The sequence below is a fragment of the Etheostoma spectabile genome, unplaced genomic scaffold, assembly GCF_008692095.1.
Source record: "Etheostoma spectabile isolate EspeVRDwgs_2016 unplaced genomic scaffold, UIUC_Espe_1.0 scaffold00019146, whole genome shotgun sequence".
NCBI classification, from domain to species: Eukaryota; Metazoa; Chordata; class Actinopteri; order Perciformes; family Percidae; genus Etheostoma; species Etheostoma spectabile.
In genome coordinates, this window is record NW_022604704.1 from 160,001 (window position 1) to 172,735 (window position 12,735).

A 12,735-nucleotide genomic window follows, 5' to 3' on the forward strand; every position below is an offset into this window, starting at 1 on the left:
CAAAGCAAGTAAGCGCTGTGACTAACATTACTCTTCTGAAGTGATTTTGGAGAGGGACATCAGGTAGAAATACTCTGGTTGACTAGCATGACACCATTGTATTCATATAATAATCAATCCAGGCTAACGTGAATGACAGTGACTGCATGTTGCTTCCTCTAAATGTCAGGTTGTGGTTGACTAGCGGGGTCAGCTCAGTTGGATAAACTGACCAGACTGCAGGCCTCTGTTTCTTTGGGCTAGTTGTATTAGCTTTAGCTGGCTGGTAGCAGCTTTCTGCTTGTTTCTTTAAGCTAACTATATTAGCTTTAGACCTGCTGGTAGCAGCTTTCTGCTTGTTTCTTAAGCTAACTATTTTAGCTTTAGCCTGCTGGTAGCAGCTTTCTGCTTGTTTCTTTAAGCTAACTATTTAGCTTTAGCCTGGCTGGTAGCAGCTTTCGGCTTGTTTCTTTGGGCTAACTATTTTAGCTTTAGCCTGGCTGGTAGCAGCTTTCTGCTTGTTTCTTTGGGCTAACTATATTAGCTTTAGCCTGGCTTGTAGCAGCTTTCTGCTGTTTCTTTAAGCTAACTATATTAGCTTTAGCTTGTCTGATAGCAGCTTTCTGCAGTGGGAAATGGCCGGGAGACGTTGTGATTATGTTGCATTAATCAGGGGATTTAGTTTGTATTTGTAGAGAACATAAAACCAACTACTGTAGCGTCACTCACTACCCATGAAAACTATGACATCACTGTATCAGCGGCAGCTGCTGCCTCCGGTACTACTTTCTACACACGAAGAGCCTCACTTCCCATACCAAACCCCGTCGGACTAACGTCACATCCACACGTTGCCCACATGGCTACCTGTCTTAAAGGGGAACGGTCGGATGGTAATAATCATGTAAAGGAGAAACGGTGAAAGGTTACTTTTCTATCAAGCAGCAAAAAAGTATTAACGTCAACATCGTAACGTCCTGCAATGTGACTTTCGCGCATGCGCACATCGCGATGTCGATGCTAAAACACAATATTGTTCAGCCCTAACTGACGGTATACTTCAGTAAGCTAGTTTGCCACTTTTATCTTGGGTAATGCCACATGTAAGTATATCTTAGTTTATTTAGATACCTAACATAGGTTATACTACGTACACTGTATAACAATACATTACGTGTTTCTTTATTTCATCTTACATTTTTGCTAGCTGTTGTGTAGTTATATTGTTTTTACAATTATCTTTGTTTAATATCTGTGACTCATTACTATCTAAGTAACTGGTCATTGTGTTTTCTCCCCGTTTCACCCTTTGTTACTCAAATAAACGTGTTACAAGGATCCCGGTCGCCAGTGCTTGATGGTGGAAGGTGTTTAGCTGCTGTCAGATTGCACAGCGTTACGTACGTGAAGGACAAGACATATTTCATGGTAAGTATTTCCAGGTAATCTCTGCACCTCTAATCTCTGCACCTCTGTTATTCTAATATTACCATGTAATAAAATTGAAACAGGCAGTTTTGCATTTTCCACCACTGATTCATGTTTTTATTTCAGAAACTACCAGAAGCATTTCCAAGTAATCACTACAGCTCTGTTTTTGTATTATTACCATGTAATTAAATCGAAACAGGCAGTTTTGCATTTTGCACCACTGCCTTCTAAATCTCTACCATGCGCCATTTCTTGCCTAAAACAATATAACCAACAATATGTTGAATTAAATTTGATAGATGTAACTCTCTGATGGTCTAATGGCTAGGATTTGGCGCCCTCGCGGCCGGGGTTCAATTCCGGTCAGGGAATGGTCAGGACTTGACAGATACAGATTTAAAAGAGCAAGTTTTGGTTGATTTGTCAAATTCTCCCTCATTAGTTTAACGTTTTAAGAGTACCATTTCCTTTAAATCAGACCCCGACAGTGGATGTATCCTTTTGTCATCATTGATGGGTCATAAACACTTCATCTGCCTCCATCACAATAACAATTCTTTTCATTTTTTCAAGCAGTAACTAAACCCTAACCAACATTTTTAACTGAAAACCAATGTATGTGAGTGTCCAGTAATGTTATTGTTGGATTCAGGTCCAAATTTTGACATTTTAGCGCAATGCAAAGGTGCATAACAGATTTTTTTTCTACATACCTGGAGCGATGCAAAGCAGGGGTGGCCAACTAGTCAAGGAACAGCAAGAGACTTGGTATTTAAGAATACAAACTGACTATGTGACAGATGTGTAATCTGTCATGTCCTGCCTTCTGAAGCTCTAGCCAGGCGCCATTCCTCGCCTAAAACAATATGAGTCATTCCAGTAAGTGAAAAGAAAACTCACATCTACAAAGATAAATTTGAAAGATGTGACTCCCTGATGGTCTAGTGGCTAGGATTCGGCGCTCTCACCGCCGCGGCCCGGGTTCGATTCCCGGTCAGGGAATGGTCAGGACTTGAGAGACTCAGGTGTGATGTTTGAAAGAATAAGTTCCTGGACTTGATTTTGATTTGTCAAATTCTTCCTCATTAGTTTAAATGAACTGACAACATCAGTTATATGACTTACAGTTCTCAAAGACGCACACAATCTCAACTGGTTATCCTTTAGACAGCTAGTCTCTTTTTCTTTTCTCTCACTTTTTGTCTCTGTCTGGCCTTATGTATTTGCTTGTATTACATCAAGTGACCTGCATACCAATGACCGTAAAGATTAATATGTACTGTACATGGTTTCAGAACTGTACCTTCAGATAAGGTAAGGCCACTTGGGTTATCTTTGGGCTGCTCTATATTCACCTGCAGAATGATAAACCCTAGAGTTGGCTTACTCCAGGTTATTTAAGCATCAAACGTCCCTGGGTGGACTTGAACCACCATCCTTTCGGTTAACAGCCGACTGCGCTGACCTATTGCGAACAAGGTGAGGGCCATGTGGGGCCTCTGAGCATCATTTATAGACTAATTAATTATTCTCGAGTCAAATTTTATTGGAAAACACATACTGACATGAACATAGAAGGGCCATGTCGGGCCTCTGACATCACTTATAGACCAAGTAATTATTCTCAAGTCAATCTTTTTATTGGAAAACACATACTTACATGGCCATAGAATATTTTAGTTTTCTCCTTTTAAGTAATGCATATTAGTATCTCCATACTTCCAGCCAACAATCTCCTATATTACTGACACATTTCATCTCTCCTCCATCTGGACAGGCTTAGCAATATACTTAAAATATAAAAGTAAAAGTAGCCTTATGAATGACAAAGCTCCCTGGACCAGACACATGTTACTAGAGAGCACACTGAGAAACTACAGTGGACATGGAGAAAAGACTCTTTATTCTTTATTCTTTATATGCCATTGCCTACATTTTAAATGGCCGTCTGCCAATAGGCCTAAAACATATATAAACATATAGCCTATTTATATTGACAGAGACTGGGACTCCAGGTTAATAAGATTCTGACCGAGTAGCAAGATATGAATTCAAGTGTGATTTGTGAGAAGTCTGTGTATGTTCCAATTTAATTAGAGTAAATTTTGTAATGGTAACTCCAGGGAAATTATTTGAAATTTAGTGAGGACTAGATTAGAACTGGATTTAAAGCTGATTCTGGTTTCCAACTTCGGCCCAGGTGTGTCTGTTAAAACACAGACGGAGACAACTTCTCTCTGTTGATTTATTACAATCAATCATCAGTATAAACATGGGGGGGGGGCAGCTCTGCTATGAATGTGTGTGTGGTAATAAATGAAATAAACAATATTGTAAAGGCTACCATACACAATGTATAGGAATCATATATGCTAGTAAATAATAACAATAAACCAACTACTAATTACATTATCTTAATGAGCAAGGACGTTCAACAATCGCCATTATATCGAATCAACAGCCAGGTGTAACCTAGCCAACAGTAGAAGAACGTAAACAAGCTAACTTTTAAATGTACCAGAACTACAGACCAATACAACAACAGGCTTACATGAACTGACAACATCAGTTATATGACTTACAGTTCTCAAAGACGCACACGATCTCAGCTGATTATCCTCCAGACAGCTAGTCTCTTTTTCTTTTCTCTCACTTTTGTCTCCGTGTGCCGTGCGCGCCTGCTCGTGGTGTGAGGTGCATGTCCGCGCTATTCTCCGACATGGACTCCAAATCACACCTGATAGACAACCTTTGGCACAAAACTAAAGCAACAAGCCAATTTTGTAAAATGTAGGGAGTAGAAAGTATCGATATTGTGGTAAAATGTAAGGAGTAAAAGTAAAAAGTCGCCAAAAAATAAAGAGTAAAGTAAAAATATCCAAAAATCTACTTGTGTCTGAATTTGTCCATGTCCATACAAGCATGTCAAATGTCAAACTCATCTAGCAGAATGTTCAACTCTACACCTGAACAGGGACTTGAACCCTGGACCCTCAGATTAAAAGTCTGATGCTCTACCGACTGAGCTACCCAGGCTTCGAAAGCAAGTGACTGTGAAATCAAGTGTCGACCTAAATGTAAAACTCGACCTGTTAACACATCTCCACTGCAAGCAGGAAAGCCGTTTCTGGATCACTGTGCCATTATCAGTGACATCACAGAGCATTGTCATGAGAGTCTATAAGTAGGACCAATCAGGTTGCTCCCATCAGGTTGTTTTTTGACAATGCCACGCAGACGCAGACACGCCGCTCGCCCCGCTCGCAGACGCAGGAGGACTCACAGGTCCTCCCATGTCCACCGACGTAGGAGAGTTGTCCGACGCAGACGCTAGGCAACGCCAATAAACATGTAGCACAGGGCCCGAACAACTGTATTGATCTCATGTTATTTTCCAGATTGGTTCAGCTGCTAAATTTAAATTATCAGTCAGGATTTACTGACTAACTGACCGACTGACTGACTCCTAACTGACCTCAGGCCTCAACACCAACAGCAATTTCATAGAAAACAGACTTGGAGAGGAGGAGAGGAAGTGTTATCTGTCAGTTAACAGGTTTTAAAGAGCTCATTGTACCTTATTATCCTACCAGAGCACTGCGCTCCAAGAATGCAGGGTTACTTGTGGTTCTTAAAGTCTCCAAAAGAAGAATGGGAGCCAGAGTGTTCAGCTATCAAGCTCCTCGCCTGTGGAACCAGGTTCCAGTTTGGGTTCAGGAGGCAGACACCATCTCCACATTTGAGAGTAGGCTTGAGACTTTCCTTTTTGATGAAGCTTATAGGTAGTTCTGGCTCAGTTTTTCCTTGCCTCTTTCGCCTAGTGCTTGCTCTTGGTGGGAATTTTCGGGTTTCTGCAAATAACATCACAGAGTATGGTCTGGACCTGCTCTTTTATGAAAAGCGCAATGAGATAAGTGTTGTTGTGATTTGGCGCTATATAAATAAAATTGAATTGAATTAAATTACCTGAACCTCAACTTCCTAGCCTCATAGTTGATGTTTTACATTCTTGGATCCGTCTTAGGTTCCTGCTGTCTGCCTACGTTCCTGGATCCTGAAGTAGGTGATCATATCGTCACTGAAAACATATCTTTGATAGCAGGATCATTCCTTTTGTAAAACCTTTGTCTTTCTTGGAGTATATCCACTATAATACATTCTTAAAAAATGTCATATCTTTTGCTATGGTTGGGCCTCGTATCCAAACTACTCTGGCAGATGATACTAGTGTCGATGTAGCCTTGGGAAATAATTAGCAGCTGGTAGATAGATCTCCCCATCGGGAAATAAAACCCCAGTCTTCCGTGTGAGAGGCGGAGGCGACCATCCAAAGTTTCAGTAGTATTGTGGTTTTTGTGTTGGAACAAGTTGCACTGTTTGAAATAAGCTTTTGAGATACAAGAACGTCTTCACTTGGGACAGCAATTGACTCCCAACAGAACAACATAATCTGGAAAGAGCAGAAGAGGAATTATAAGGTGCCCAGACTTGACACTCCCACCTTCTGCTGCACCTTGTGAGGTGCTGTTCATGTCCAGTAGATGCTTTTTTCCATCGCGTGACGATAATCCCATTTAGGGTCAGGAGTTGTCCTCCCATGCTGAACACAGCCTGAGCCATGGCCCGCGTTCCCCCTCATGATTCACCCCAGTGGAAGCTGTAGATCAATGCCTGATAAAGCCAAATGAACCACATAGTCTGCAAAGAGCATAAACGGAATTCCAAGGTGGCCAGACTTGACACTCTCCCAACTCCTGCGCACCTTGTGACGTTTTGTTCATGTCCAGGAGATGTGCTCTTTCCATCGCTTGAAAGTATTCCCATTTAGGATCAGGAGTTCTCCTCCCATGCTGAACACAGCTTGAGCCAAGGCCCACTTTCACGAGTAGTCCCACGCCTTCGCCGGGACTTCCTCGAGGCCTTGTAGCATTGGTTAGCTGGTAGAAAAATCTCCCCATCGGGGAATCGAACCCCGATCTTCCGCGTGACAGGCGGAGATACTGTCCATTCTACTAACGAGGAATGTTCAAGCTTCATATTTGGCACATCAAGAAATAGGTGGCGCTATTCCAACATTCAGACCACAGTCAATGCATGTAGAAATATTTAGGTTTACTACATATTTGCTGTCATTCAAATCCATGACAAAGCATCTGTGACTGAATCTAGTTTAAAAATCTCTATTTGTATTATTTTGAACATTTGCAGTAAAATAAAAATGGTGCATTTTCCCACAAATGCAAATAAATGCATTTCGTCAGTTTCCGTAGTGTAGTGGTTATCACGTTTGCCTAACACGCGAAAGGTCCCCTGTTCGAAACAGGGCGAAAACACATTTCTTTGTTTGTATTGACTTCGCACAATCAAACTCTGCGAAGTTAAACTCTCCATGACCTTCACGGAAAAATCTCCCTGACGTGAAATCGTGGCCAGGCCTAACAAAGTTTCCCCAGTGCAGTAGTCATCACATTCAGAGATTCAGGAATATCCTGTCTAACATTGATGCAGAAAAACTAGTCCACGCATTTGTTACTTCTATTTCTGGTGAACGTGGGGTTTGTAGTCCTTACATAGTAACTAGTAGATTTCTGGTGAACGTGGGGTTTGTAGTCCTTACATAGTAACCAGTAGATTTCTGGTGAACGTGGGGTTTGTAGTCCTTACATAGTAACCAGTAGATTTTTGGTGAACATGGGGTTTGTAGTCCTTACATAGTAACCAGTAGATTTCTGGTGAACGTGGGGTTTGTAGTCTTACATAGTAACCAGTAGATTTCTGGTGAACGTGGGGTTTGTAGTCCTTACATAGTAACCAGTAGATTTCTGGTGAACGTGGGGTTTGTAGTCCTTACATAGTAACCAGTAGATTTCTGGTGAACGTGGGTTTCAGACTTGCTGCTTGGTTTAAATGCGACTCCAGTTGCGTCTCTGCCATCGGAGATTTTTTTTTTTTTACTGTCAGCTGCCCCCCCCCCCCCGCCCCCTCTCTCTCTGTGTCTCTCTCTACTCACACACACACACACACTCACACACACACGCACACACCCCTCACACATACCTGTGTGGAAATAAAAAAATAAAAAAGAACCAAAAAAAAAAAATCACACTGATCATAAAAATAAAAAAGTTAAAAAAAGAAGTTATATTGAGTATGAAAACTCTTGTTCATTACATTTACTTCATACCCAGCCAACATTTTTATGCGGGGCCCATGTGGGTAAAAAGTGGCAGAATCATGGGGCCCATGTGGGATTGTCAGATCACACCCATATGGGATTGTCCGCGGGTTCCATGTTGGCCCCAAGCCAATTGCCCATGTGGGTTTTAGGCAGGATTACACCAGGTTGTAGATGGGCCCCAGCTGGGCTAAACAGACAAGACCCATCTTGGTCCCAGCTTTAAGTCCTATGTGGGGCCTACATGGGGCCAGTATGGGCTGAAATATGGGGGATTGTCCGCAGATTCCATGTTGGCCCCAAGCCAATTGCCCATGTGGGTTTAAGGCAGGATCACACCAGGTTTTAGATGGGCCCCAGCTGGGCAAAACAGACAAGACCCATCTTGGTCCTAGCTTTAAGTCCTATGTGGGGCCTACATGGGGACAGTATGGGCTAAAATATGGGTTGCAAGTGGGATTGTCCGCAGTTTCCATGTTGGCCCCAAGCCACTTGCCCATGTGGGTCGAAAGCAGGATTACACCAGGTTTTAAACTGGCCCCAGATGGGCGACGCAGACAAGACCCATCTTGGTCCCAGCTTTAAATCTTATGTGGGCCTACATGGGGAAGTATGAGCTGAAATATGGGTTGCAAATGGGATTGTCCGCAGTTTCCATGTTGGCCCCAAGCCACTTGCCCATGTGGGTCTAAAGCAGGATTGCACCAGGTTTTAACTGGCCCCAGATGGGCGACACAGACAAGACCCATCTTGGTCCCAGCTTTAAAACTTTATGTGGGGCCTACATGGGGAAGTATGAGCTGAAATTGGGTTGCAAGTGGGATTGTCCAAGGGTTCCATGGCCCCGGCCAATTGCCCATGTGGGTCTAAGGCAGGATTACATCAGGTTTTAGATGGGCCCCAGCTAGGCAAGACATGTTTTTTAAAATCCTAATTGAGTACTCAGTACAATTTGATTAAACCATCCTAGAGCTGCAACATTAATAAAAAAAAATACCAGTTTGAGTCAGGTTCTTTAAAAATGGCCACATTCTCTGATTTCAACTTTTTATTTAGAAAGTTTTTGTTGATAGACAAAATGATCAACATCATTAATGAAAATAACAGTGATTCAATATTTTTTAACATGTGATAAAAATATTGATGAAAATTATAAATATTTTAACAGTTTAAATCTACTTTTAGCTGAATACAAATGTTCTGCACTCACATTCCACCACTGCTCAGTTCTGTTTAATTTGGCACTGGCTGTCTAGATAACGTTCGTCCTCCTCTGTCTCTTGCCCAGTGAACCATTTCGACAGTGCCCTCTCTGCCTCCTGCTGGTCACCTGTGCAGTCAACGAATTCTTCTTAAGAGCCTCTGTAAAACAAATTTGGTTGACAGTATAAGTTAACATTAAAAAACTCTTTAAACACCATTTAGAATTGGAAATTGCCAAATTCAGTGCTATATTAGCAAAAGTATGAAGGATATGTTATGTATTTATGAAGTATTTGAACTTAAAACAGTTTCCCTCATAATCATAATTAATATCTAGGAGCTTTGTTAGGTGTGTACAAATAATTAAAATGATGCACATTTTGTCACATTAAAATGCCAAAATACATTAAAAGCAATAGCTGATACACTTTAGTTGAGGCTTCAATTGTAAAATGCAGGCTTCAGGTTTGAAATGCCAATATAACCAGCATTATTTGTATAAAAAGATTGCTATTTATATGTTGATTTAAACTTATTTAGTATTAAAAATAATTAGATGAGCAGTTCTCAAAATAGTGCAGTCCAGGATGTTCCTTGCATTTTCATCTTGTGAAAAATGTTTCCTCTAATTACTTTAATTTGAAAATGCCACCGTGCTCCCTACCTTACTGGTGCGTATTCAAAATAATGTAAGTCCATATGAATGTGGGCCGCAAACAGATACAGGGATTAAGCAAAAAAAATTATTTCACTGAAAAAAAGTAATACCTAAGTACTACACAGATAAGAACATCTGCACCACCACCACCAAAGGGAACAAAAAATAACTAAATATTTTAATGCACGACACTGTTGTCAAAACCCACACAATCAACATATAGACACACTTACAGACAGCATCTTGGAAGTTTGTGATCAATACTGTATGATGATTTAAAAAAAGTGGTGTCCCATTTCATAGGGGTATGTTTTCACTCCTAGCCCTTACCACTCGTGTCAAGGGCCAAGGCTAGTGGTAAGGAGTAAGGGGCAGGGGTAAGATGGAGAAATAGGATTCAGCCTTAATCCTTGCAGATGGAATGTTTTTTCAACAAATTATTTTCAATAGTTGTAGAACTTCTCTGATTTACTTACCGTACAGAACGTTGAAAAGACACAAGTCCTTAAACTTCTTTTTCCCGTGACGGCCAAACATGTTGTAGTCCAATGCCAGCTCGTTTGACAGAATGTATTTCATCATTCGTCTCGTTGCGTCATCTACATTTGTGCCCCCTATGTCTGCCACCATGGCAACCTAGGAATGAGAACCAAAAGGAGAAAAAAAGGCTTACAATAACTGCCAAGACCATAGGAAATAAATAAATAAATAAATAATACCTACAACAGCAGACATTAGACTGCGGTCCCCCAGTAGCTCCTCAAGCGCCTCAACGTCTGCTTGATTTGCAGTGGGAAAACCACACCATCAGGAACCTCCATCACTGATGTATCTTGCTTCTTCAGCAAGGCATTTAGCATCTTACCATGAACCTTCTGGGTCTCCTTAATTTCTTCAACAATTGTAAGAAGTTTAAGAAATGGCTTCACAACTGGGCTGGCAATCGCCTGGGCAGTGGGGCTGGCGATCTGCTGGACGGTGGCACTGGCAACTCGCTGGGCAGTGGGGCTGGTAATCTGGCTGGTCATTTTATTTGCTGCTGGCCAAAGGTGTTTTTCTGGGGGAGTGGTGGAAGTTCGTCCTCTGAATCAGAATGCTCACTTGATTCTAGATGCTTGCTCTGACTCTGGAAGAGTTTTGATCTTGCCCTAGAGAGGTTAATATGAGATATTTAAGGTAAACCATACCTACTGATTCTATATTATGGAAATTACTTTTAACCTGTATTCCCCCACAAACACCTACTTTCTCTTTATCAAGCCATCTGCGGTGTCTGTCAGGTCGGATGTATACTCGGCTTGATGAAGCTTTACCCTGGCCTCCGCATAAGTAGCTGTAAAATACAATGACCACTGTAAAATACAATCACTGCTGTAAATCTCATGGTCAGGAATTTACTTGATAGAAGTGTGACGGCTTATAAACTAGTCAGTCTTCCTCTTCTTCTACTTTCACACAGATATGAGCTGCAGAGAGTATCACAGTGCACATCGTATGTCAGTATGAATTGAAAAAAAAACATGCACATACAGTATACATAATATGAAGCAGATGTCTAATCTGCAGAGGGATGTGTGTTGCAGGTATGCAATCAAGAGCACACCGAGAGCAACTATGACATGTGTGAGGACTGAAATCATTAATTGGTTTGGTGTGATCTTGCCTGTTTTGTAATGATGATCTAGAAATAGAGCAGTAGTTAATTAGGAAAATTAAAGTTACCTGCATTTCCCATCACACGCATATTACACAGAATCCAGTTTTGAGCGTGGTGGTGCTCTCTTTCTTCACGGCCTTGGTCACATTGAGCAATGTGGCTGGTGGCCACCCAGCATAATTTTCCGTCGGTGCCCTCGAACCATTCTGGAATGATGTCCACCTTCTTGCAGCCATCAGGGTCAATTTCATCCACAAACTCCACCACACTGAATGAGGGCATCCTGCAAAGTTCATCAGGTTGTTTTATGTGCTGTGTAGTTGAGGCAACGCCACAAACATTTTCTGAAGAGGCAAATAACAGCAGTGGTTTGTAAAGTCTGTTACTGGCACTGGCAAGCTGACCACAGTTTTGATAGTAAACAACTCCAAGACTGTCGAATCAATGGGGTAGTTGAAAAAACATGCCCCCGTTTCAAAAAGTTCATACACTATATGTGTTTCTCTGCAGTGGAATGTACAATATTCCTCACAATTGCAACTCTGCCTCTCAGTTCAAAACAGTTGGAACCACTGGAGTTTGAGATGATGGCTTTGAGTTTTTATTTTTTTTTTTTATATTGAACACCCTGATGCATGGAAAAATCTGCTGGCAGTGGTCCAGATACATGGGCTGTTTCAGTTCAACACCTTCAGAATGTCTTTTGAAACGTGAGGAAATAATTGCCTTTCATAGACACGGATTTTGCAGCCTTTTTTGAGATTGTTGCAAATGAAAATGGCTGGTGGATTTAAGATTTTTTTTCCCACACTTAATACATGTATTGCATTTGCATTGCATTTATTTGCAGCAGTGATTGCATAAGGGTTGGGGAGACACTGTCACTGCAACACACATTATGAAGTAAACAAACAGATTCCATAAAAAAAAATGGAGACTTATTGAGTTTACACTGAGAAAGACAGCATTTTCTTAAAAGAATACCCTCAGAAAAACAAACTAGATTCATAGATTCAAACCTAGATTCCATACAACTGCAGCTGAAACGATATAGCTTAAACAATTACTTTATGTAACACAAGCTTCATCACAGCTTACACATTGTTTTTGTACATTACTAACAAATGTCTTTAACTAATTCACACACAACTAACAAGAAAAAAGCGGCAGAAGCAAAAAAAAAAAAAAGAGCCGCCCAATGTGGCTGGTGAGCTAATTCAGCTTGCATTTTTGTGTTCAAAATGGTTTAGAATACTGCCTCCAAATAGTTTATTCTGCCATTGGTTTCGAGAGGGGCTGTATAAAACCAGTAACGTTATGTCGACTAACTGGGTTGCTTAGCCTAACTACTAACGTTAGCTAAAGTTAGCTAGCTAAACACAACAAACATTAGCTTAGTCTAACAAGCATTTTTGTAAATTCGCCATTGTTTTAAACTAGCTCACATTACTTCGTAGATAGTAATGATGTGTAATGCAGACGCTACATCATTTTACATAACAGAGAGACGGTATGCTACTCACCAGTGTTGAGAGCGAGCTGCTACTGCGACTTCGCTCTGCTACTGCTGCTGTCGGCGCTGATCCGTTAAAATTCAAATAAAAGCGCGCAGTGTGACCGTTATAGTATGTT

The 12,735-nt window shown here is 41.1% G+C and overlaps 1 long non-coding RNA gene and 4 other non-coding genes across 5 annotated transcripts in view; 2 read left to right on the top strand and 3 right to left on the bottom strand.

Annotated features, from left to right (window-relative positions):
• Positions 1 to 4,780, bottom strand: part of LOC116683867 (uncharacterized) — a 14,377-nt gene extending 9,597 nt beyond the window's left edge. The window contains exons 1-2 of the long non-coding RNA XR_004330718.1: positions 4,644 to 4,780; positions 32 to 35 (exon numbers count right to left, since the gene is read on the bottom strand). This is a non-coding gene — a long non-coding RNA (uncharacterized LOC116683867). The remainder of the gene's footprint in view (positions 1 to 31; positions 36 to 4,643) is intronic.
• Positions 2,341 to 2,412, top strand: trnae-cuc (transfer RNA glutamic acid (anticodon CUC)). Its single transcript has one exon. It is a non-coding gene; the product is annotated as a tRNA-Glu (tRNA).
• trnak-uuu (transfer RNA lysine (anticodon UUU)) lies at positions 4,374 to 4,446 on the bottom strand. The gene has a single exon. It is a non-coding gene; the product is annotated as a tRNA-Lys (tRNA).
• A 1,580-nt stretch (positions 4,781 to 6,360) lies between the features above and the next one.
• On the bottom strand, positions 6,361 to 6,432 carry trnad-guc (transfer RNA aspartic acid (anticodon GUC)). The gene has a single exon. It is a non-coding gene; the product is annotated as a tRNA-Asp (tRNA).
• Positions 6,433 to 6,670: 238 nt separating this feature from the next.
• On the top strand, positions 6,671 to 6,743 carry trnav-aac (transfer RNA valine (anticodon AAC)). Its single transcript has one exon. It is a non-coding gene; the product is annotated as a tRNA-Val (tRNA).
• Positions 6,744 to 12,735: the final 5,992 nt, after the last annotated feature.